The 24116-nt window shown below is 43.9% G+C and overlaps 1 long non-coding RNA gene across 49 annotated transcripts in view; it reads left to right on the forward strand.

The window, feature by feature from the left end:
* LOC307181137 overlaps positions 1 to 24116 on the forward strand; it is a 3028377-nt gene that overhangs the window by 991195 nt on the left and 2013066 nt on the right. For 47 of the 49 annotated variants that reach the window (XR_013825945.1, XR_013825946.1, XR_013825971.1 and 44 more), the window contains one exon: positions 10587 to 10668. The exons of the other annotated variants lie outside the window; for them this stretch is intronic. This is a non-coding gene — a long non-coding RNA (uncharacterized lncRNA). The remainder of the gene's footprint in view (positions 1 to 10586; positions 10669 to 24116) is intronic. 49 annotated transcript variants of the gene reach the window in all.

The raw sequence follows: 24116 nt of genomic DNA on the forward strand, positions 1-24116 counted from the left end.
GAACTTGTACTGTAAACGAGGTTCTTGTAAACAGAGGCGTCCCAAACTTTGGGGTGGCTGTGTCTTTTTGATTTTAATTTCCCTAAGCTATAGGACCATAAGTGGCAGTGCCCTAGGCTCTGTTGCTTTGTTTTTTAGATGTTTCAGGAAACACCATACACTCATCCCGAGTGTCTGTTGGCAATTTACATCCCGCCCATCAGCATAACAAGGCTCCCAGTTCTCCATGGCCTGTCCTGCCTTTCTGGATTTTACACTTTTTTCAGATGGCCCTTTTGACCGGGGGGAAGTGAGACTTCATTGTAGTGCAGATTTCCTTTGCAAGCTTGCTTGGTTGGCCAAAAAGGGCGTATGCGTTTTTTCCTGAATATATTCAGGAAAAAACGCATACGCCCTTTTTGGCCAAGTGCATCATTGTGGACGTTCTGCCTCTTTTCCTATGCTTTCAATGCAATTCCAGTCTACCTCCTGAAATCGGTTTCCTGCAATTCTGCCCCGCTTTCAAGTCCTCTTGGCAGCCTTACTTCAGTCTATTTTTGGATGATAGCTGTCATTTATAACTCTGCAGGTTTGTGAATTACAGTGCCCCTGAGCTCCTTTCTTCAACTCGCTTTCTTGTGACCTGGCCGCAACACCGCAGGATGGCTTCAGGCCCTAATGTGGTTCCGGACCGGCATGCTGAGCCTTTGGTTAATTCCTCTTCCTGGTGGGAAATGAGAGTTAAATTTTCCCGTCCAGACACCTCCAGCTAGTCTCTCATTGGTTCTCGCTATTCCTGTTCATCTTCCGCAGAAATTGCAAACTGGGCCAAACAGGAGGTTAAAGGGACTGACTCTCCAAGTCGGGAGAGTGTTAGTAAAGCGTCTGGAATGTTGCACCCGAGTACCAGGGTACGAAAACTGAGACATATTTGAACACGTCTCCCGATCACATGGTTGATCATACTCTGGGTTCCACATGCATGTTTTAGCTGAAGGAAGAATACCTAAAACCTGGGTAGTTGAAACCCGTGGAATGGGTACCATGCAATATGACTTCAAAGGGTCTTCATTTGCTCACCGAACCTCTCCAATCCTATCACTGCTGCGTTTATGCCCCTGTACACATGCTTGATTCTCTTTCGGAGACATAGCAATCCATAGGTTTTAAGACACTTACTAGTCAGGTACATTCTTAGGCGTTTAATATGCGGTGTTGTGTCCATTTCGTTGAGCAAGGAGTAGCTCTTGTCTATTCCATATTTGACTTAAGGAACTTTATCTGTGCTCATTTCAATCTCTGGTTTTATGCAGCACCCCAACTCACCTTTACCCTTAAGCAAGCATAAGTTGGTTTTCTAAATTTGAGACCCTGTTCTGTTCTGTAATTCAGTTCCTGTGTAGCCAAGTTTACATTCCGTGTATTACTGATATCTTATGATGTTTCTTTTTCTGTGTGACTTACTTCAGTTAGAATCATCATACCTGAATCCACTAATTGTGCTGCTAAGGGCCTGATGACACAGATTTCATTGCTGAGTGATATTGCTTTGTAAGTAAATACCACAACTTCTTTATCCATTTTTCACTTTCTGCGATGTTGAACTTGTACTGTAAACGAGGTTCTTGTAAACAGAGCCGTTCCAAACTTTGGGGTGGCTGTGTCTTTTTGATTTTAATTTCCCTAAGCTATAGGACCATAAGTGGAAGTGCCCTAGGTTCTGTTGCTTTGTTTTTTAGATGTTTCAGGAAACACCATACACTTCTCCCGAGTGGTTGTTGGCAATTTACATCCCGCCCATCAGCATAACAAGGCTCCCAGTTCTCCATGGCCTGTCCTGCCTTTCTGGATTTTACACTTTTTTCAGATGGCCCTTTTGACCGGGGGGAAGTGAGACTTCATTGTAGTGCAGATTTCGTTTGCAAGCTTGCTTGGTTGGCCAAAAAGGGCGTATGCGTTTTTTCCTGAATATATTCAGGAAAAAATGCATACGCCCTTTTTGGCCAAGTGCATCATTGTGGACGTTCTGCCTCTTTTCCTATGCTTTCAATGCAATTCCAGTCTACCTCCTGAAATCGGTTTCCTGCAATTCTGCCCCGCTTTCAAGTCCTCTTGGCAGCCTTACTTCAGTCTATTTTTGGACGATAGCTGTCATTTATAACTCTGCAGGTTTGTGAATTACAGTGCCCCTGAGCTCCTTTCTTCAACTCGCTTTCTTTTGAGCTGGCCGCAACACCGCAGGATGGCTTCAGGCCCTAATCTGGTTCCGGTACGGCACGCTGAGCCTTTGGTTATTTCCTCTTCCTGGTGGGAAATGAGAGTTAAATTTGCCCGTCCAGACACCTCCAGCTAGCCTCTCATTGCTTCTCGCTATTCCTGTTCATCTTCCGCAGAAATTGCAAACTGGGCCAAACAGGAGGTTAAAGGCGCTGACTCTCCAAGTGGGGAGAGTGTTAGTAAAGCGTCTGGAATGTTGCACCCGAGTACCAGGGGAGGAAAACTGAGACATATTTGAACACGTCTCCCGTTCACATGGTTGATCATACTTGGGTTCCACATGCATGTTTTAGCTGAAGGAAGAATACCTTAAACCTGGAGAGTTGAGACCCGTGTAATGGGTACCATGCAATATGACTTCAAAGGGTCTTCATTTGCTCACCGAACCTCTCCATTCCTATCACTGCTGCGTTTATGCCCCTGTACACATGCTTGATTCTCTTTCGGAGACATAGCAATCCATAGGTTTTACGATACTTACTAGTCAGGTACATTCTTAGGCGTTTAATATGCGGTGTTGAGTCCATTTCGTTGAGCAAGGAGTAGCTCTTGTCTATTTCATACTTGACTTAAGGAACTTTATCTGTGCTCATTTCAATCTCTGGTTTTATGCAGCACCCCAACTCACCTTTACCCTTAAGCAAGCATAAGTTGGTTTTCTAAATTTGAGACCCTGTTCTGTTCTGTAATTCAGTTCCTGTGTAGCCAAGTTTACATTCCGTGTATTACTGATATCTTATGATGTTTCTTTTTCTGTGTGACTTATTTCAGTTAGAATCATCATACCTGAATCCACTCATTGTGATGCTAAGGGCCTGATGACATAGATTTCATTGCTGAGTGATATTGCTTTGTAAGTAAATACCACAACTTCTTTATCCATTTTTCACTTTCTGCGATGTTGAACTTGTACTGTAAACGAGGTTCTTGTAAACAGAGGCGTCCCAAACTTTGGGGTGGCTGTGTCTTTTTGATTTTAATTTCCCTAAGCTATAGGACCATAAGTGGCAGTGCCCTAGGCTCTGTTGCTTTGTTTTTTAGATGTTTCAGGAAACACCATACACTTCTCCCGAGTGTCTGTTGGCAATTTACATCCCGCCCATCAGCATAACAAGGCTCCCAGTTCTCCATGGCCTGTCCTGCCTTTCTGGATTTTACACTTTTTTCAGATGGCCCTTTTGACCGGGGGGAAGTGAGACTTCATTGTAGTGCAGATTTCCTTTGCAAGCTTGCTTGGTTGGCCAAAAAGGGCGTATGCGTTTTTTCCTGAATATATTCAGGAAAAAACGCATACGCCCTTTTTGGCCAAGTGCATCATTGTGGACGTTCTGCCTCTTTTCCTATGCTTTCAATGCAATTCCAGTCTACCTCCTGAAATCGGTTTCCTGCAATTCTGCCCCGCTTTCAAGTCCTCTTGGCAGCCTTACTTCAGTCTATTTTTGGATGATAGCTGTCATTTATAACTCTGCAGGTTTGTGAATTACAGTGCCCCTGAGCTCCTTTCTTCAACTCGCTTTCTTGTGACCTGGCCGCAACACCGCAGGATGGCTTCAGGCCCTAATGTGGTTCCGGCCCGGCATGCTGAGCCTTTGGTTAATTCCTCTTCCTGGTGGGAAATGAGAGTTAAATTTTCCCGTCCAGACACCTCCAGCTAGTCTCTCATTTGTTCTCGCTATTCCTGTTCATCTTCCGCAGAAATTGCAAACTGGGCCAAACAGGAGGTTAAAGGGACTGTCTCTCCAAGTCGGGAGAGTGTTAGTAAAGCGTCTGGAATGTTGCACCCGAGTACCAGGGTACGAAAACTGAGACATATTTGAACACGTCTCCCGATCACATGGTTGATCATACTCTGGGTTCCACATGCATGTTTTAGCTGAAGGAAGAATACCTAAAACCTGGGTAGTTGAAACCCGTGGAATGGGTACCATGCAATATGACTTCAAAGGGTCTTCATTTGCTCACCGAACCTCTCCAATCCTATCACTGCTGCGTTTATGCCCCTGTACACATGCTTGATTCTCTTTCGGAGACATAGCAATCCATAGGTTTTAAGATACTTACTAGTCAGGTACATTCTTAGGCGTTTAATATGCGGTGTTGTGTCCATTTCGTTGAGCAAGGAGTAGCTCTTGTCTATTCCATATTTGACCTAAGGAACTTTATCTGTGCTCATTTCAATCTCTGGTTTTATGCAGCACCCCAACTCACCTTTACCCTTAAGCAAGCATAAGTTGGTTTTCTAAATTTGAGACCCTGTTCTGTTCTGTAATTCAGTTCCTTTGTAGCCAAGTTTACATTCCGTGTATTACTGATATCTTATGATGTTTCATTTTCTGTGTGACTTACTTCAGTTAGAATCATCATACCTGAATCCACTAATTGTGCTGCTAAGGGCCTGATGACACAGATTTCATTGCTGAGTGATATTGCTTTGTAAGTAAATACCACAACTTCTTTATCCATTTTTCACTTTCTGCGATGTTGAACTTGTACTGTAAACGAGGTTCTTGTAAACAGAGCCGTTCCAAACTTTGGGGTGGCTGTGTCTTTTTGATTTTAATTTCCCTAAGCTATAGGACCATAAGTGGAAGTGCCCTAGGTTCTGTTGCTTTGTTTTTTAGATGTTTCAGGAAACACCATACACTTCTCCCGAGTGGTTGTTGGCAATTTACATCCCGCCCATCAGCATAACAAGGCTCCCAGTTCTCCATGGCCTGTCCTGCCTTTCTGGATTTTACACTTTTTTCAGATGGCCCTTTTGACCGGGGGGAAGTGAGACTTCATTGTAGTGCAGATTTCGTTTGCAAGCTTGCTTGGTTGGCCAAAAAGGGCGTATGCGTTTTTTCCTGAATATATTCAGGAAAAAACGCATACGCCCTTTTTGGCCAAGTGCATCATTGTGGACGTTCTGCCTCTTTTCCTATGCTTTCAATGCAATTCCAGTCTACCTCCTGAAATCGGTTTCCTGCAATTCTGCCCCGCTTTCAAGTCCTCTTGGCAGCCTTACTTCAGTCTATTTTTGGACGATAGCTGTCATTTATAACTCTGCAGGTTTGTGAATTACAGTGCCCCTGAGCTCCTTTCTTCAACTCGCTTTCTTTTGAGCTGGCCGCAACACCACAGGATGGCTTCAGGCCCTAATCTGGTTCCGGTACGGCACGCTGAGCCTTTGGTTATTTCCTCTTCCTGGTGGGAAATGAGAGTTAAATTTGTCCGTCCAGACACCTCCAGCTAGCCTCTCATTGCTTCTCGCTATTCCTGTTCATCTTCCGCAGAAATTGCAAACTGGGCCAAACAGGAGGTTAAAGGCGCTGACTCTCCAAGTGGGGAGAGTGTTAGTAAAGCGTCTGGAATGTTGCACCCGAGTATCAGGGGAGGAAAACTGAGACATATTTGAACACGTCTCCCGTTCACATGGTTGATCATTCTTGGGTTCCACATGCATGTTTTAGCTGAAGGAAGAATACCTTAAACCTGGAGAGTTGAGACCCGTGGAATGGGTACCATGCAATATGACTTCAAAGGGTCTTCATTTGCTCACCGAACCTCTCCAATCCTATCACTGCTGCGTTTATGCCCCTGTACACATGCTTGATTCTCTTTTGGAGACATAGCAATCCATAGGTTTTACAATACTTACTAGTCAGGTACATTCTTCGGCGTTTAATATGCGGTGTTGAGTCCATTTCGTTGAGCAAGGAGTAGCTCTTGTCTATTCCATATTTGACTTAAGGAACTTTATCTGTGCTCATTTCAATCTCTGTTTTTATGCAGCACCCCAACTCACCTTTACCCTTAAGCAAGCATAAGTTGGTTTTCTAAATTTGAGACCCTGTTCTGTTCTGTAATTCAGTTCCTGTGTAGCCAAGTTTACATTCCGTGTATTACTGATATCTTATGATGTTTCTTTTTCTGTGTGACTTATTTCAGGTAGAATCATCATACCTGAATCCACTCATTGTGATGCTAAGGGCCTGATGACATAGATTTCATTGCTGAGTGATATTGCTTTGTAAGTAAATACCACAACTTCTTTATCCATTTTTCACTTTCTGCGATGTTGAACTTGTACTGTAAACGAGGTTCTTGTAAACAGAGGCGTCCCAAACTTTGGGGTGGCTGTGTCTTTTTGATTTTAATTTCCCTAAGCTATAGGACCATAAGCGGCAGTGCCCTAGGCTCTGTTGCTTTGTTTTTTAGATGTTTCAGGAAACACCATACACTTCTCCCGAGTGTCTGTTGGCAATTTACATCCCGCCCATCAGCATAACAAGGCTCCCAGTTCTCCATGGCCTGTCCTGCCTTTCCGGATTTTACACTTTTTTCAGATGGCCCTTTTGACCGGGGGGAAGTGAGACTTCATTGTAGTGCAGATTTCCTTTGCAAGCTTGCTTGGTTGGCCAAAAAGGGCGTATGCGTTTTTTCTTGAATATATTCAGGAATAATTTGCCCGTCCAGACACCTCCAGCTAGCCTCCTATTGGATCTCGCTATTCCTGTTCATCTTCCGCAGAAATTGCAAACTGGGCCAAACAGGAGGTTAAAGGCACTGACTCTCCAAGTGGGGAGAGTGTTAGTAAAGCGTCTGGAAAGTTGCACCCGAGTACCAGGGGAGGAAAACTGAGACATATTTGAACACGTCTCCCGTTCACATGGTTGATCATACTTGGGTTCCACATGCATGTTTTAGCTGAAGGAAGAATACCTTAAACCTGGAGAGTTGAGACCCGTGGAATGGGTACCATGCAATATGACTTCAAAGGGTCTTCATTTGCTCACCGAACCTCTCCAATCCTGTCACTGCTGCGTTTATGCCCCTGTACACATGCTTGATTCTCTTTTGGAGACATAGCAATCCATAGGTTTTACGATACTTACTAGTCAGGTACATTCTTAGGCGTTTAATATGCGGTGTTGAGTCCATTTCGTTGAGCAAGGAGTAGCTCTTGTCTATTCCATATTTGACTTAAGGAACTTTATCTGTGCTCATTTCAATCTCTGGTTTTATGCAGCACCCCAACTCACCTTTACCCTTAAGCAAGCATAAGTTGGTTTTCTAAATTTGAGACCCTGTTCTGTTCTGTAATTCAGTTCCTGTGTAGCCAAGTTTACATTCCGTGTATTACTGATATCTTATGATGTTTTTTTTCTGTGTGACTTATTTCAGTTAGAATCATCATACCTGAATCCACTCATTGTGATGCTAAGGGCCTGATGACATAGATTTCATTGCTGAGTGATATTGCTTTGTAAGTAAATACCACAACTTCTTTATCCATTTTTCACTTTCTGCGATGTTGAACTTGTACTGTAAACGAGGTTCTTGTAAACAGAGGCGTCCCAAACTTTGGGGTGGCTGTGTCTTTTTGATTTTAATTTCCCTAAGCTATAGGACCATAAGTGGCAGTGCCCTAGGCTCTGTTGCTTTGTTTTTTAGATGTTTCAGGAAACACCATACACTTCTCCCGAGTGTCTGTTGGCAATTTACATCCCGCCCATCAGCATAACAAGGCTCCCAGTTCTCCATGGCCTGTCCTGCCTTTCTGGATTTTACACTTTTTCCAGATGGCCCTTTTGACCGGGGGGAAGTGAGACTTCATTGTAGTGCAGATTTCCTTTGCAAGCTTGCTTGGTTGGCCAAAAAGGGCGTATGCGTTTTTTCCTGAATATATTCAGGAAAAAACGCATACGCCCTTTTTGGCCAAGTGCATCATTGTGGACGTTCTGCCTCTTTTCCTATGCTTTCAATGCAATTCCAGTCTACCTCCTGAAATCGGTTTCCTGCAATTCTGCCCCGCTTTCAAGTCCTCTTGGCAGCCTTACTTCAGTCTATTTTTGGACGATAGCTGTCATTTATAACTCTGCAGGTTTGTGAATTACAGTGCCCCTGAGCTCCTTTCTTCAACTCGCTTTCTTGTGACCTGGCCGCAACACCGCAGGATGGCTTCAGGCCCTAATCTGGTTCCGGCCCGGCATGCTGAGCCTTTGGTTAATTCCTCTTCCTGGTGGGAAATGAGAGTTAAATTTGCCCGTCCAGACACCTCCAGCTAGCCTCTCATTGGTTCTCACTATTCCTGTTCATGTTCCGCAGAAATTGCAAACTGGGCCAAACAGGAGGTTAAAGGGACTGACTCTCCAAGTGGGGAGAGTGTTAGTAAAGCGTCTGGAATGTTGCACCCGAGTACCATGGGAGGAAAACTGAGACATATTTGAACACGTCTCCCGATCACATGGTTGATCATACTCTAGGTTCCACATGCATGTTTTAGCTGAAGGAAGAATACCTTAAACCTGGGTAGTTGAAACCCGTGGAATGGGTACCATGCAATATGACTTCAAAGGGTCTTCATTTGCTCACCGAACCTCTCCAATCCTATCACTGCTGCGTTTATGCCCCTGTACACATGCTTGATTCTCTTTCGGAGACATAGCAATCCATAGGTTTTAAGATACTTACAAGTCAGGTACATTCTTAGGCGTTTAATATGCGGTGTTGAGTCCATTTCGTTGAGCAAGGAGTAGCTCTTGTCTATTCCATATTTGGCTTAAGGAACTTTATCTGTGCTCATTCCAATCTCTGGTTTTATGCAGCACCCCAACTCACCTTTACCCTTAAGCAAGCATAAGTTGTTTTTCTAAATTTGAGACCCTGTTCTGTTCTGTAATTCAGTTCCTGTGTAGCCAAGTTTCCATTCCGTGTATTACTGATATCTTATGATGTTTCTTTTTCTGTGTGACTTATTTCAGTTAGAATCATCATACCTGAATCCACTCATTGTGCTGCTAAGGGCCTGATGACATAGATTTCATTGCTGAGTGATATTGCTTTGTAAGTGAATACCACAACTTCTTTATCCATTTTTCACTTTCTGCGATGTTGAACTTGTACTGTAAACGAGGTTCTTGTAAACAGAGGCGTCCCAAACTTTGGGGTGGCTGTGTCTTTTTGATTTTAATTTCCCTAAGCTATAGGACCATAAGTGGCAGTGCCCTAGGCTCTGTTGCTTTGTTTTTTAGATGTTTCAGGAAACACCATACACTTCTCCCGAGTGTCTGTTGGCAATTTACATCCCGCCCATCAGCATAACAAGGCTCCCAGTTCTCCATGGCCTGTCCTGCCTTTCTGGATTTTACACTTTTTTCAGATGGCCCTTTTGACCGGGGGGAAGTGAGACTTCATTGTAGTGCAGATTTCCTTTGCAAGCTTGCTTGGTTGGCCAAAAAGGGCGTATGCGTTTTTTCCTGAATATATTCAGGAAAAAACGCATACGCCCTTTTTGGCCAAGTGCATCATTGTGGACGTTCTGCCTCTTTTCCTATGCTTTCAATGCAATTCCAGTCTACCTCCTGAAATCGGTTTCCTGCAATTCTGCCCCGCTTTCAAGTCCTCTTGGCAGCCTTACTTCAGTGTATTTTTGGATGATAGCTGTCATTTATAACTCTGCAGGTTTGTGAATTACAGTGCCCCTGAGCTCCTTTCTTCAACTCGCTTTCTTGTGACCTGGCCGCAACACCGCAGGATGGCTTCAGGCCCTAATGTGGTTCCGGCCCGGCATGCTGAGCCTTTGGTTAATTCCTCTTCCTGGTGGGAAATGAGAGTTAAATTTGCCCGTCCAGACACCTCCAGCTAGCCTCTCATTGTTTCTCGCTATTCCTGTTCATCTTCCGCAGAAATTGCAAACTGGGCCAAACAGGAGGTTAAAGGGACTGACTCTCCAAGTGGGGAGAGTGTTAGTAAAGCGTCTGGAATGTTGCACCCGAGTACCAGGGGAGGAAAACTGAGACATATTTGAACATGTCTCCCGATCACATGGTTGATCATACTCTAGGTTCCACATGCATGTTTTAGCTGAAGGAAGAATAAGTTAAACCTGGGTAGTTGAAACCCGTGGAATGGGTACCATGCAATATGACTTCAAAGGGTCTTCATTTGCTCACCGAACCTCTCCAATCCTATCACTGCTGCGTTTATGCCCCTGTACACATGCTTGATTCTCTTTCGGAGACATAGCAATCCATAGGTTTTAAGATACTTACAAGTCAGGTACATTCTTAGGCGTTTAATATGCGGTGTTGAGTCCATTTCGTTGAGCAAGGAGTAGCTCTTGTCTATTCCATATTTGGCTTAAGGAACTTTATCTGTACTCATTTCAATCTCTGGTTGTATGCAGCACCTCAACTCACCTTTACCCTTAAGCAAGCATAAGTTGTTTTTCTAAATTTGAGACCCTGTTCTGTTCTGTAATTCAGTTCCTGTGTAGCCAAGTTTCCATCCCGTGTATTACTGATATCTTATGATGTTTCTTTTTCTGTGTGACTTATTTCAGTTAGAATCATCATACCTGAATCCACTCATTGTGCTGCTAAGGGCCTGATGACATAGATTTCATTGCTGAGTGATATTGCTTTTTAAGTGAATACCACAACTTCTTTATCCATTTTTCACTTTCTGCGATGTTGAACTTGTACTGCAAACGAGGTTCTTGTAAACAGAGGCGTTCCAGACTTTGGGGTGGCTGTGTCTTTTTGATTTTAATTTCCCTAAGCTATAGGACCATAAGTGGAAGTGCCCTAGGCTCTGTTGCTTTGTTTTTTAGATGTTTCAGGAAACACCATACACTTCTCCCAAGTGTCTGTTGGCAATTTACATCCCGCCCATCAGCATAACAATGCTCCCAGTTCTCAATGGCCTGTTGCCTTTCTGGATTTTACACTTTTTTCAGATGGCCCTTTTGACCGGGGGAAGTGAGACTTCATTGTAGTGCAGATTTCCTTTGCAAGCTTGCTTGGTTGGCCAAAAAGGGCGTATGCGTTTTTTCCTGAATATATTCAGGAAAAAACGCATACGCCCTTTTTGGCCAAGTGCATCATTGTGGACGTTCTGCCTCTTTTCCTATGCTTTCAATGCAATTCCAGTCTACCTCCTGAAATCGGTTTCCTGCAATTCTGCCCCGCTTTCAAGTCCTCTTGGCAGCCTTACTTCAGTCTATTTTTGGACGATAGCTGTCATTTATAACTCTGCAGGTTTGTGAATTACAGTGCCCCTGAGCTCCTTTCTTCAACTCGATTTCTTGTGACCTGGCCGCAACACCGCAGGATGGCTTCAGGCCCTGATCTGGTTCCGGCCCGGCACGCTGAGCCTTTGGTTAATTCCTCTTCCTGGTGGCAAATGAGAGTTAAATTTGCCCGTCCAGACACCTCCAGCTAGCCTCTCATTGGTTCTCGCTATTCCTGTTCATCTTCCGCAGAAATTGCAAACTGGGCCAAACAGGAGGTTAAAGGGACTGACTCTCCAAGTGGGGAGAGTGTTAGTAAAGTGTCTGGAATGTTGCACCCGAGTACCAGGGGGGGAAAACTGAGACATATTTGAACACGTCTCCCGTTCACATAGTTGATCATACTTGGGTTCCACATGCATGTTTTAGCTGAAGGAAGAATACCTTAAAACTGGGTAGTTGAAACCCGTGGAATGGGTACCATGCAATATGACTTCAAAGGGTCTTCATTGGCTCACCGAACCTCTCCAATCCTATCACTGCTGCGTTTATGCCCCTGTACACATGCTTGATTCTCTTTCGGAGACATAGCAATCCATAGGTTTTAAGATACTTACTAGTCAGGTACATTCTTAGGCGTTTAATATGGGGTGTTGAGTCCATTTCGTTGAGCAAGGAGTAGCTCTTGTCTATTCCATATTTGGCTTAAGGAACTTTATCTGTGCTCATTTCAATCTCTGGTTTTATGCAGCACCCCAACTCACCTTTACCCTTAAGCAAGAATAAGTTGGTTTTCTAAATTTGAGACCCTGTTCTGTTCTGTAATTCAGTTCCTGTGTAGCCAAGTTTACATTCCGTGTATTACTGATATCCTATGATATTTCTTTTTCTGTGTGACTTATTTCAGTTAGAATCATCATACCTGAATCCACTCATTGTGCTGCTAAGGGCCTGATGACACAGATTTCATTGCTGAGTGATATTGCTTTGTAAGTAAATACCACGACTTCTTTATACATTTTTCACTTTCTGCGATGTTGAACTTGTACTGTAAACGAGGTTCTTGTAAACAGAGCCGTTCCAAACTTTGGGGTGGCTGTGTCTTTTTGATTTTAATTTCCCTAAGCTATAGGACCATAAGTGGAAGTGCCCTAGGTTCTGTTGCTTTGTTTTTTAGATGTTTCAGGAAACACCATACACTTCTCCCGAGTGGTTGTTGGCAATTTACATCCCGCCCATCAGCATAACAAGGCTCCCAGTTCTCCATGGCCTGTCCTGCCTTTCTGGATTTTACACTTTTTTCAGATGGCCCTTTTGACCGGGGGGAAGTGAGACTTCATTGTAGTGCAGATTTCCTTTGCAAGCTTGCTTGGTTGGCCAAAAAGGGCGTATGCGTTTTTTCCTGAATATATTCAGGAAAAAACGCATACGCCCTTTTTGGCCAAGTGCATCATTGTGGACGTTCTGCCTCTTTTCCTATGCTTTCAATGCAATTCCAGTCTACCTCCTGAAATCGGTTTCCTGCAATTCTGCCCCGCTTTCAAGTCCTCTTGGCAGCCTTACTTCAGTCTATTTTTGGACGATAGCTGTCATTTATAACTCTGCAGGTTTGTGAATTACAGTGCCCCTGAGCTCCTTTCTTCAACTTGCTTTCTTGTGACCTGGCCGCAACACCGCAGGATGGCTTCACGCCCTAATCTGGTTCCGGCACGGCACGCTGAGCCTTTGGTTATTTCCTCTTCCTGGTGGGAAATGAGAGTTAAATTTGCCCGTCCAGACACCTCCAGCTAGTCTCTCATTGGTTCTCGCTATTCCTGTTCATCTTCCGCAGAAATTGCAAACTGGGCCAAACAGGAGGTTAAAGGCGCTGACTCTCCAAGTGGGGAGAGTGTTAGTAAAGCGTCTGGAATGTTGCACCTGAGTACCAGGGGGGGAAAACTGAGACATATTTGAACACGTCTCCCGTTCACATGGTTGATCATACTTGGGTTCCACATGCATGTTTTAGCTGAAGGAAGAATACCTTAAACCTGGAGAGTTGAGACCCGTGTAATGGGTACCATGCAATATGACTTCAAAGGGTCTTCATTTGCTCACCGAACCTCTCCAATCCTATCACTGCTGCGTTTATGTCCCTGTACACATGCTTGATTCTCTTTCGGAGACATAGCAATCCATAGGTTTTAAGATACTTACTAGTCAGGTACATTCTTAGGCGTTTAATATGCGGTGTTGAGTCCATTTCGTTGAGCAAGGAGTAGCTCTTGTCTATTCCATATTTGACTTACGGAACTTTATCTGTGCTCATTTCAATCTCTGGTTTTATGCAGCACCCCAACTCACCTTTACCCTTAAGCAAGCACAAGTTGGTTTTCTAAATTTGAGACCCTGTTCTGTTCTGTAATTCAGTTCCTGTGTAGCCAAGTTTACATTCCATGTATTACTGATATCTTATGATGTTTCTTTTTCTGTGTGAATTACTTCAGTTAGAATCATCATACCTGAATCCACTCATTGTGCTGCTAAGGGCCTGATGACACAGATTTCATTGCTGAGTGATATTGCTTTGTAAGTAAATACCACAACTTCTTTATCCATTTTTCACTTTCTGCGATGTTGAACTTGTACTGTAGACGAGGTTCTTGTAAACAGAGCCGTTCCAAACTTTGGGGTGGCTGTGTCTTTTTGATTTTAATTTCCCTAAGCTATAGGACCATAAGTGGAAGTGCCCTAGGTTCTGTTGCTTTGTTTTTTAGATGTTTCAGGAAACACCATACACTTCTCCCGAGTGGTTGTTGGCAATTTACATCCCGCCCATCAGCATAACAAGGCTCCCAGTTCTCCATGGCCTGTCCTGCCTTTCTGGATTTTACACTTTTTTCAGATGGCCCTTTTGATCGGGGGAAGTGAGACTTCATTGTAGTGCAGATTTCCTTTGCAAGCTTGCTTGGTTGGCCAAAAAGGGCGTATGCGTTTTTTCCTGAATATATTCAGGAAAAAACGCATACGCCCTTTTTGGCCAAGTGCATCATTGTGGACGTTCTGCCTCTTTTCCTATGCTTTCAATGCAATTCCAGTCTACCTCCTGAAATCGGTTTCCTGCAATTCTGCCCCGCTTTCAAGTCCTCTTGGCAGCCTTACTTCAGTCTATTTTTGGATGATAGCTGTCATTTATAACTCTGCAGGTTTGTGAATTACAGTGCCCCTGAGCTCCTTTCTTCAACTTGCTTTCTTGTGACCTGGCCGCAACACCGCAGGATGGCTTCACGCCCTAATCTGGTTCCGGCACGGCACGCTGAGCCTTTGGTTATTTCCTCTTCCTGGTGGGAAATGAGAGTTAAATTTGCCCGTCCAGACACCTCCAGCTAGTCTCTCATTGGTTCTCGCTATTCCTGTTCATCTTCCGCAGAAATTGCAAACTGGGCCAAACAGGAGGTTAAAGGCGCTGACTCTCCAAGTGGGGAGAGTGTTAGTAAAGCGTCTGGAATGTTGCACCTGAGTACCAGGGGGGGAAAACTGAGACATATTTGAACACGTCTCCCGTTCACATGGTTGATCATACTTGGGTTCCACATGCATGTTTTAGCTGAAGGAAGAATACCTTAAACCTGGAGAGTTGAGACCCGTGTAATGGGTACCATGCAATATGACTTCAAAGGGTCTTCATTTGCTCACCGAACCTCTCCAATCCTATCACTGCTGCGTTTATGTCCCTGTACACATGCTTGATTCTCTTTCGGAGACATAGCAATCCATAGGTTTTAAGATACTTACTAGTCAGGTACATTCTTAGGCGTTTAATATGCGGTGTTGAGTCCATTTCGTTGAGCAAGGAGTAGCTCTTGTCTATTCCATATTTGACTTACGGAACTTTATCTGTGCTCATTTCAATCTCTGGTTTTATGCAGCACCCCAACTCACCTTTACCCTTAAGCAAGCATAAGTTGGTTTTCTAAATTTGAGACCCTGTTCTGTTCTGTAATTCAGTTCCTGTGTAGCCAAGTTTACATTCCATGTATTACTGATATCTTATGATGTTTCTTTTTCTGTGTGAATTACTTCAGTTAGAATCATCATACCTGAATCCACTCATTGTGCTGCTAAGGGCCTGATGACACAGATTTCATTGCTGAGTGATATTGCTTTGTAAGTAAATACCACAACTTCTTTATCCATTTTTCACTTTCTGCGATGTTGAACTTGTACTGTAGACGAGGTTCTTGTAAACAGAGCCGTTCCAAACTTTGGGGTGGCTGTGTCTTTTTGATTTTAATTTCCCTAAGCTATAGGACCATAAGTGGAAGTGCCCTAGGTTCTGTTGCTTTGTTTTTTAGATGTTTCAGGAAACACCATACACTTCTCCCGAGTGGTTGTTGGCAATTTACATCCTGCCCATCAGCATAACAAGGCTCCCAGTTCTCCATGGCCTGTCCTGCCTTTCTGGATTTTACACTTTTTTCAGATGGCCCTTTTGACCGGGGGAAGTGAGACTTCATTGTAGTGCAGATTTCCTTTGCAAGCTTGCTTGGTTGGCCAAAAAGGGCGTATGCGTTTTTTCCTGAATATATTCAGGAAAAAACGCATACGCCCTTTTTGGCCAAGTGCATCATTGTGGACGTTCTGCCTCTTTTCCTATGCTTTCAATGCAATTCCAGTCTACCTCCTGAAATCCGTTTCCTGCAATTCTGCCCCGCTTTCAAGTCCTCTTGGCAGCCTTACTTCAGTCTATTTTTGGACGATAGCTGTCATTTATAACTCTGCAGGTTTGTGAATTACAGTGCCCCTGAGCTCCTTTCTTCAACTCGCTTTCTTTTGAGCTGGCCGCAACACCGCAGGATGGCTTCAGGCCCTAATCTGGTTCCGGTACGGCACGCTGAGCCTTTGTTTATTTCCTCTTCCTGGTGGGAAATGAGAGTTAAATTTGCCCGTCCAGACACCTCCAGCTAGCCTCTCATTGGTTCTCGCTATTCCTGTTCATCTTCCGCAGAAATTGCAAACTGGGCCAAACAGGAGGTTAAAGGCGCTGACTCTCCAAGTGGGGAGAGTGTTAGTAAAGCGTCTGGAATGTTGCACCCGAGTACCAGGGGAGGAAAACTGAGACATATTTGAACACGTCTCCCGTTCACATGGTTGATCATACTTGGGTTCCACATGCATGTTTTAGCTGAAGGAAGAATACCTTAAACCTGGAGAGATCAGACCCGTGGAATGGGAACCATGCAATATGACTTCAAAGGGTCTTCATTTGCTCACCGAACCTCTCCAATCCTATCACTGCTGCGTTTATGCCCCTGTACACATGCTTGATTCTCTTTTGGAGACATAGCAATCCATAGGTTTTACGATACTTACTAGTCAGGTACATTCTTAGGCGTTTAATATGCGGTGTTGAGTCCATTTCGTTGAGCAAGGAGTAGCTCTTGTCTATTCCATATTTGACTTAAGGAACTTTATCTGTGCTCATTTCAATCTCTGGTTTTATGCAGCACCCCAACACACCTTTACCCTTAAGCAAGCATAAGTTGGTTTTCTAAATTTGAGACCCTGTTCTGTTCTGTAATTCAGTTCCTGTGTAGCCAAGTTTACATTCCGTGTATTACTGATATCTTATGATGTTTCTTTTTCTGTGTGACTTATTTCAGTTAGAATCATCATACCTGAATCCACTCATTGTGATGCTAAGGGCCTGATGACATAGATTTCATTGCTGAGTGATATTGGTTTGTAAGTAAATACCACAACTTCTTTATCCATTTTTCACTTTCTGCGATGTTGAACTTGTACTGTAAACGAGGTTCTTGTAAACAGAGGCGTCCCAAACTTTGGGGTGGCTGTGTCTTTTTTATTTTAATTTCCCTAAGCTATAGGACCATAAGTGGCAGTGCCCTAGGCTCTGTTGCTTTGTTTTTTAGATGTTTCAGGAAACACCATACACTTCTCCCGAGTGTCTGTTGGCAATTTACATCCCGCCCATCAGCATAACAAGGCTCCCAGTTCTCCATGGCCTGTCCTGCCTTTCTGGATTTTACACTTTTTTCAGATGGCCCTTTTGACCGGGGGGAAGTGAGACTTCATTGTAGTGCAGATTTCCTTTGCAAGCTTGCTTGGTTGGCCAAAAAGGGCGTATGCGTTTTTTCCTGAATATATTCAGGAAAAAACGCATACGCCCTTTTTGGCCAAGTGCATCATTGTGGACGTTCTGCCTCTTTTCCTATGCTTTCAATGCAATTCCAGTCTACCTCCTGAAATCGGTTTCCTGCAATTCTGCCCCTCTTTCAAGTCCTCTTGGCAGCCTTACTTCAGTCTATTTTTGGACGATAGCTGTCATTTATAACTCTGCAGGTTTGTGAATTACAGTGCCCCTGAGCTCCTTTCTTCAACTCGCTTTCTTGTGACCTGGCCGCAACACCGCAGGATGGCTTCAGGCCCTAATCTGGTTCTGGCACGGCACGCTGAGCCTTTGGTTATTTCCTTTTCCTGGTGGGAAATGAGAGTTAAATTTGCCCGTCCAGACACCTTCAGCTAGTCTCTCATTGGTTCTCGCTATTCCTGTTCATCTTCCGCAGAAATTGCAAACTGGGCCAAACAGGAGGTTAAAGGCGCTGACTCTCCAAGTGGGGAGAGTGTTAGTAAAGCGTCTGGAATGTTGCACCCGAGTACCAGGGGAGGAAAACTGAGACATATTTGAACACGTCTCCCGTTCACATGGTTGATCATACTTGGGTTCCACATGCATGTTTTAGTTGAAGGAAGAATACCTTAAACCTGGAGAGTTAAGACCCGTGTAATGGGTACCATGCAATATGACTTCAAAGGGTCTTCATTTGCTCACCGAACCTCTCCAATCCTATCACTGCTGCGTTTATGCCCCTGTACACATGCTTGATTCTCTTTCGGAGACATAGCAATCCATAGGTTTTTAAGATACTTACTAGTCAGGTACATTCTTAGGCATTTAATATGCGGTGTTGAGTCCATTTCGTTGAGCAAGGAGTAGCTCTTGTCTATTCCATATTTGACTTAAGGAACTTTATCTGTGCTCATTTCAATCTCTGGTTTTATGCAGCACCCCAACTCACCTTTACCCTTAAGCAAGCATAAGTTGGTTTTCTAAATTTGAGACCCTGTTCTGTTCTGTAACTGAGTTCCTGTGTAGCCAAGTTTACATTCCGTGTATTACTGATATCTTATGATGTTTCTTTTTCTGTGTGACTTATTTCAGTTAGAATCATCATACCTGAATCCACTCATTGTGCTGCTAAGGGCCTGATGACACAGATTTCATTGCTGAGTGATATTGCTTTGTAAGTAAATACCACAACTTTTTTATCCATTTTTCACTTTCTGCGATGTTGAACTTGTACTGTAAACGAGGTTCTTGTAAACAGAGCCGTTCCAAACTTTGGGGTGGCTGTGTCTTTTTGATTTTAAATTCCCTAAGCTATAGGACCATAAGTGGAAGTGCCCTAGGCTCTGTTGCTTTGTTTTTTAGATGTTTCAGGAAACACCATACACTTCTCCCGAGTGGTTGTTGGCAATTTACATCCCGCCCATCAGCATAACAAGGCTCCCAGTTCTCCATGGCCTGTCCTGCCTTTCTGGATTTTACACTTTTTTCAGATGGCCCTTTTGACCGGGGGGAAGTGAGACTTCATTGTAGTGCAGATTTCCTTTGCAAGCTTGCTTGGTTGGCCAAAAAGGGCGTATGCGTTTTTTCCTGAATATATTCAGGAAAAAACGCATACGCCCTTTTTGGCCAAGTGCATCATTGTGGACGTTCTGCCTCTTTTCCTATGCTTTCAATGCAATTCCAGTCTACCTCCTGAAATCGGTTTCCTGCAATTCTGCCCCGCTTTCAAGTCCTCTTGGCAGCCTTACTTCAGTCTATTTTTGGACGATAGCTGTCATTTATAACTCTGCAGGTTTGTGAATTACAGTGCCCCTGAGCTCCTTTCTTCAACTCGCTTTCTTTTGAGCTGGCCGCAACACCGCCTGATGGCTTCAGGCCCTAATCTGGTTCCGGTACGGCACGCTGAGCCTTTGGTTATTTCCTCTTCCTGGTGGGAAATGAGAGTTAAATTTGCCCGTCCAGACACCTCCAGCTAGTCTCTCATTGGTTCTCGCTATTCCTGTTCATCTTCCGCAGAAATTGCAAACTGGGCCAAACAGGAGGTTAAAGGCGCTGACTCTCCAAGTGGGGAGAGTGTTAGGAAAGCGTCTGGAATGTTGCACCCGAGTACCAGGGGAGGAAAACTGAGACATATTTGAACACCTCTCCCGTTCACATGGTTGATCATACTCTGGGTTCCACATGCATGTTTTAGCTGAAGGAAGAATACCTTAAACCTGGAGAGTTGAGACCCGTGTAATGGGTACCATGCAATATGACTTCAAAGGGTCTTCATTTGCTCACCGAACCTCTCCAATCCTATCACTGCTGCGTTTATACCCCTGTACACACGCTTGATTCTCTTTTGGAGACATAGCAATCCATAGGTTTTAAGATACTTACTAGTCAGGTACATTCTTAGGCGTTTAATATGGGGTGTTGAGTCCATTTCATTGAGCAAGGAGTAGCTCTTGTCTATTCCATATTTGGCTTAAGGAACTTTATATGTACTCATTTCAATCTCTGGTTTTATGCAGCACCCCAACTCACCTTTCCCCTTAAGCAAGCATAAGTTGGTTTTCTAAATTTGAGACCCTGTTCTCTTTTGGAATGCAGTTCCTGTGTAGCCAAGTTTACATTCCGTGTATTAGTGATATCTTATGATGTTTCTTTTTCTGTGTGACTTATTTCAGTTAGAATCATCGTACCTGAATCCACTCATTATGCTGCTACGGGCCTGATGACATAGATTTCATTGCTGAGTGATACTTCATTGTATGTAAGTACCACAAGTTCTTTATCCATTTTTCACTTTCTGTGATATTGAACTTGTACGGTAAACGAGGTTCTTGTAAACGGAGGCGTCCCAAACTTTGGGGTGGCTGTGTCTTTTTGATTTTAATTTCCCTAAGCTATAGGACCATAAGTGGAAGTGCCCTAGGCTCTGTTGCTTTGTTTTTTAGATGTTTCAGGAAACACCATACACTTCTCCTGAGTGTCTGTTAGCAATTTACATCCCGCCCATCAGCATAACAAGGCTCCCAGTTCTCAATGGCCTGTTGCCTTTCTGAATTTTACACTTTTTTCAGATGGCCCTTTTGACCGGGGGGAAGTGAGACTTCATTGTAGTGCAGATTTCCTTTGCAAGCCTGCTTGGTTGGCTAAAAAGGGCGTATGCGTTTTTTCCTGAATATATTCAGGAAAAAACGCATACGCCCTTTTTGGCCAAGTGCATCATTGTGGACGTTCTGCCTCTTTTCCTATGCTTTCAATGCAATTCCAGTCTACCTCCTGAAATCAGATTCCTGCAATTCTGCCCCGCTTTCAAGTCCTCTTGGCAGCCTTACTTCAGTCTATTTTTGGACGATAGCTGTCATTTATAACTCTGCAGGTTTGTGAATTACAGTGTCCCTGAGCTCATTTCTTCAACTCGCTTTCTTGTGACCTGCCGCAACACCGCAGGATGGCTTCAGGCGCTAATCAGGTTCCGGCACGGCACGCTGAGCCTTTGGTTATTTCCTCTTCCTGGTGGGAAATGAGAGTTAAATTTGCCCGTCAAGACACCTCCAGCTAGCCTCTCATTGGTTCTCGCTATTCCTGTTCATCTTCCGCAGAAATTGCAAACTGTGCCAAACAGGAGGTTAAAGGCGCTGACTCTCCAAGTGGGGAGAGTGTTAGTAAAGCGTCTGGAATGTTGCACCCGAGTACCAGGGGAGGAAAACTGAGACATATTTGAACACGTCTCCCGATCACATGGTTGATCATACTCTAGGTTCCACATGCATGTTTTAGCTGAAGGAAGAATACCTAAAACCTGGGTAGTTGAAACCCGTGTAATGGGTACCATGCAATATGATTTCAAAGGGTCTTCATTTGCTCACCGAACCTCTCCAATCCTATCACTGCTGCGTTTATGCACCTGTACACATGCTTGATTCTCTTTCGGAGACATAGCAATCCATAGGTTTTAAGACACTTACTAGTCAGGTACATTCTTAGCCATTTAATATGCGGTGTTGAGTCCATTTCGTTGAGCAAGGAGTAGCTCTTGTCTATTCCATATTTGGCTTAAGGAACTTTATCTGTGCTCATTTCAATCTCTGGTTTTATGCAGCACCCCAACTCACCTTTACCCTTAAGCAAGCATAAGTTGGTTTTCTAAATTTGAGACCCTGTTCTGTTCTGTAATTCAGTTCCTGTGTAGCCAAGTTTCCATTCCGTGTATTACTGATATCTTATGATGTTTCTTTTTCTGTGTGACTTATTTCACTTAGAATCATCATACCTGAATCCACTCATTGTGCTGCTAAGGGCCTGATGACATAGATTTCACTGCTGAGTGATATTGCTTTGTAAGTAAATACCACAAGTTCTTTATCCATTTTTCACTTTCTGCGATGTTGAACTTGTACTGTAGATGAGGTTCTTGTAAACAGAGCCGTTCCAAACTTTGGGGTGGCTGTGTCTTTTTGATTTTAATTTCCCTAAGCTATAGGACCATAAGTGGAAGTGCCCTAGGCTCTGTTGCTTTGTTTTTTAGATGTTTCAGGAAACACCATACACTTCTCCCGAGTGGTTGTTGGCAATTTACATCCCGCCCATCAGCATAACAAGGCTCCCAGTTGTCCATGGCCTGTCCTGCCTTTCTGGATTTTACACTTTTTTCAGATGGCCCTTTTGACCGGGGGGAAGTGAGACTTCATTGTAGTGCAGATTTCCTTTGCAAGCTTGCTTGGTTGGCCAAAAAGGGCGTATGCGTTTTTTCCTGAATATATTCAGGAAAAAACGCATACGCCCTTTTTGGCCAAGTGCATCATTGTGGACGTTCTGCCTCTTTTCCTATGCTTTCAATGCAATTCCAGTCTACCTCCTGAAATCGGTTTCCTGCAATTCTGCCCCGCTTTCAAGTCCTCTTGGCAGCCTTACTTCAGTCTATTTTTGGACGATAGCTGTCATTTATAACTCTGCAGGTTTGTGAATTACAGTGCCCCTGAGCTCCTTTCTTCAACTCGCTTTCTTTTGAGCTGGCCGCAACACCGCAGGATGGCTTCAGGCCCTAATCTGGTTCCGGTACGGCACGCTGAGCCTTTGTTTATTTCCTCTTCCTGGTGGGAAATGAGAGTTAAATTTGCCCGTCCAGACACCTCCAGCTAGCCTCTCATTGGTTCTCGCTATTCCTGTTCATCTTCCGCAGAAATTGCAAACTGGGCCAAACAGGAGGTTAAAGGCACTGACTCTCCAAGTGGGGAGAGTGTTAGTAAAGCGTCTGGAATGTTGCACCCGAGTACCAGGGGAGGAAAACTGAGACATATTTGAACACGTCTCCCGTTCACATGGTTGATCATACTTGGGTTCCACATGCATGTTTTAGCTGAAGGAAGAATACCTTAAACCTGGAGAGATCAGACCCGTGTAATGGGTACCATGCAATATGACTTCAAAGGGTCTTCATTTGCTCACCGAACCTCTCCAATCCTATCACTGCTGCGTTTATGCCCCTGTACACATGCTTGATTCTCTTTTGGAGACATAGCAATCCATAGGTTTTACGATACTTACTAGTCAGGTACATTCTTAGGCGTTTAATATGCCGTGTTGAGTCCATTTCGTTGAGCAAGGAGTAGCTCTTGTCTATTCCATATTTGACTTAAGGAACTTTATCTGTGCTCATTTCAATCTCTGGTTTTATGCAGCACCCCAACTCACCTTTACCCTTAAGCAAGCATAAGTTGGTTTTCTAAATTTGAGACACTGTTCTGTTCTGTAATTCAGTTCCTGTGTAGCCAAGTTTACATTCTGTGTATTATTGATATCTTATGATGTTTCTTTTTCTGTGTGACATATTTCAGTTAGAATCATCATACCTGAATCCACTCGTTGTGATGCTAAGGGCCTGATGACATAGATTTCATTGCTGAGTGATATTGCTTTGTAAGTAAATACCACAACTTCTTTATCCATTTTTCACTTTCTGCGATGTTGAACTTGTACTGTAAAGGAGGTTCTTGTAAACAGAGACGTCCCAAACTTTGGGGTGGCTGTGTCTTTTTTATTTTAATTTCCCTAAGCTATAGGACCATAAGTGGCATTGCCCTAGGCTCTGTTGCTTTGTTTTTTAGATGTTTCAGGAAACACCATACACTTCTCCCGAGTGTCTGTTGGCAATTTACATCCCGCCCATCAGCATAACAAGGCTCCCAGTTCTCCATGGCCTGTCCTGCCTTTCTGGATTTTACACTTTTTTCAGATGGCCCTTTTGACCGGGGGGAAGTGAGACTTCATTGTAGTGCAGATTTCCTTTGCAAGCTTGCTTGGTTGGCCAAAAAGGGCGTATGCGTTTTTTCCTGAATATATTCAGGAAAAAACACATACGCCCTTTTTGGCCAAGTGCATCATTGTGGACGTTCTGCCTCTTTTCCTATGCTTTCAATGCAATTCCAGTCTACCTCCTGAAATCGGTTTCCTGCAATTCTGCCCCGCTTTCAAGTCCTCTTGGCAGCCTTACTTCAGTCTATTTTTGGACGATAGCTGTCATTTATAACTCTGCAGGTTTGTGAATTACAGTGCCCCTGAGCTCCTTTCTTCAACTCGCTTTCTTGTGACCTGGCCGCAACACCGCAGGATGGCTTCAGGCCCTAATCTGGTTCTGGCACGGCATGCTGAGCCTTTGGTTATTTCCTCCTCATGGTGGGAAATGAGAGTTAAATTTGCCCGTCCAGACACCTCCAGCTAGCCTCTCATTGGTTCTCACTATTC

This window comes from Stenella coeruleoalba (assembly GCF_951394435.1).
Source record: "Stenella coeruleoalba genome assembly, contig: scaffold_39, whole genome shotgun sequence".
Classification (NCBI taxonomy): Eukaryota; Metazoa; Chordata; class Mammalia; order Artiodactyla; family Delphinidae; genus Stenella; species Stenella coeruleoalba.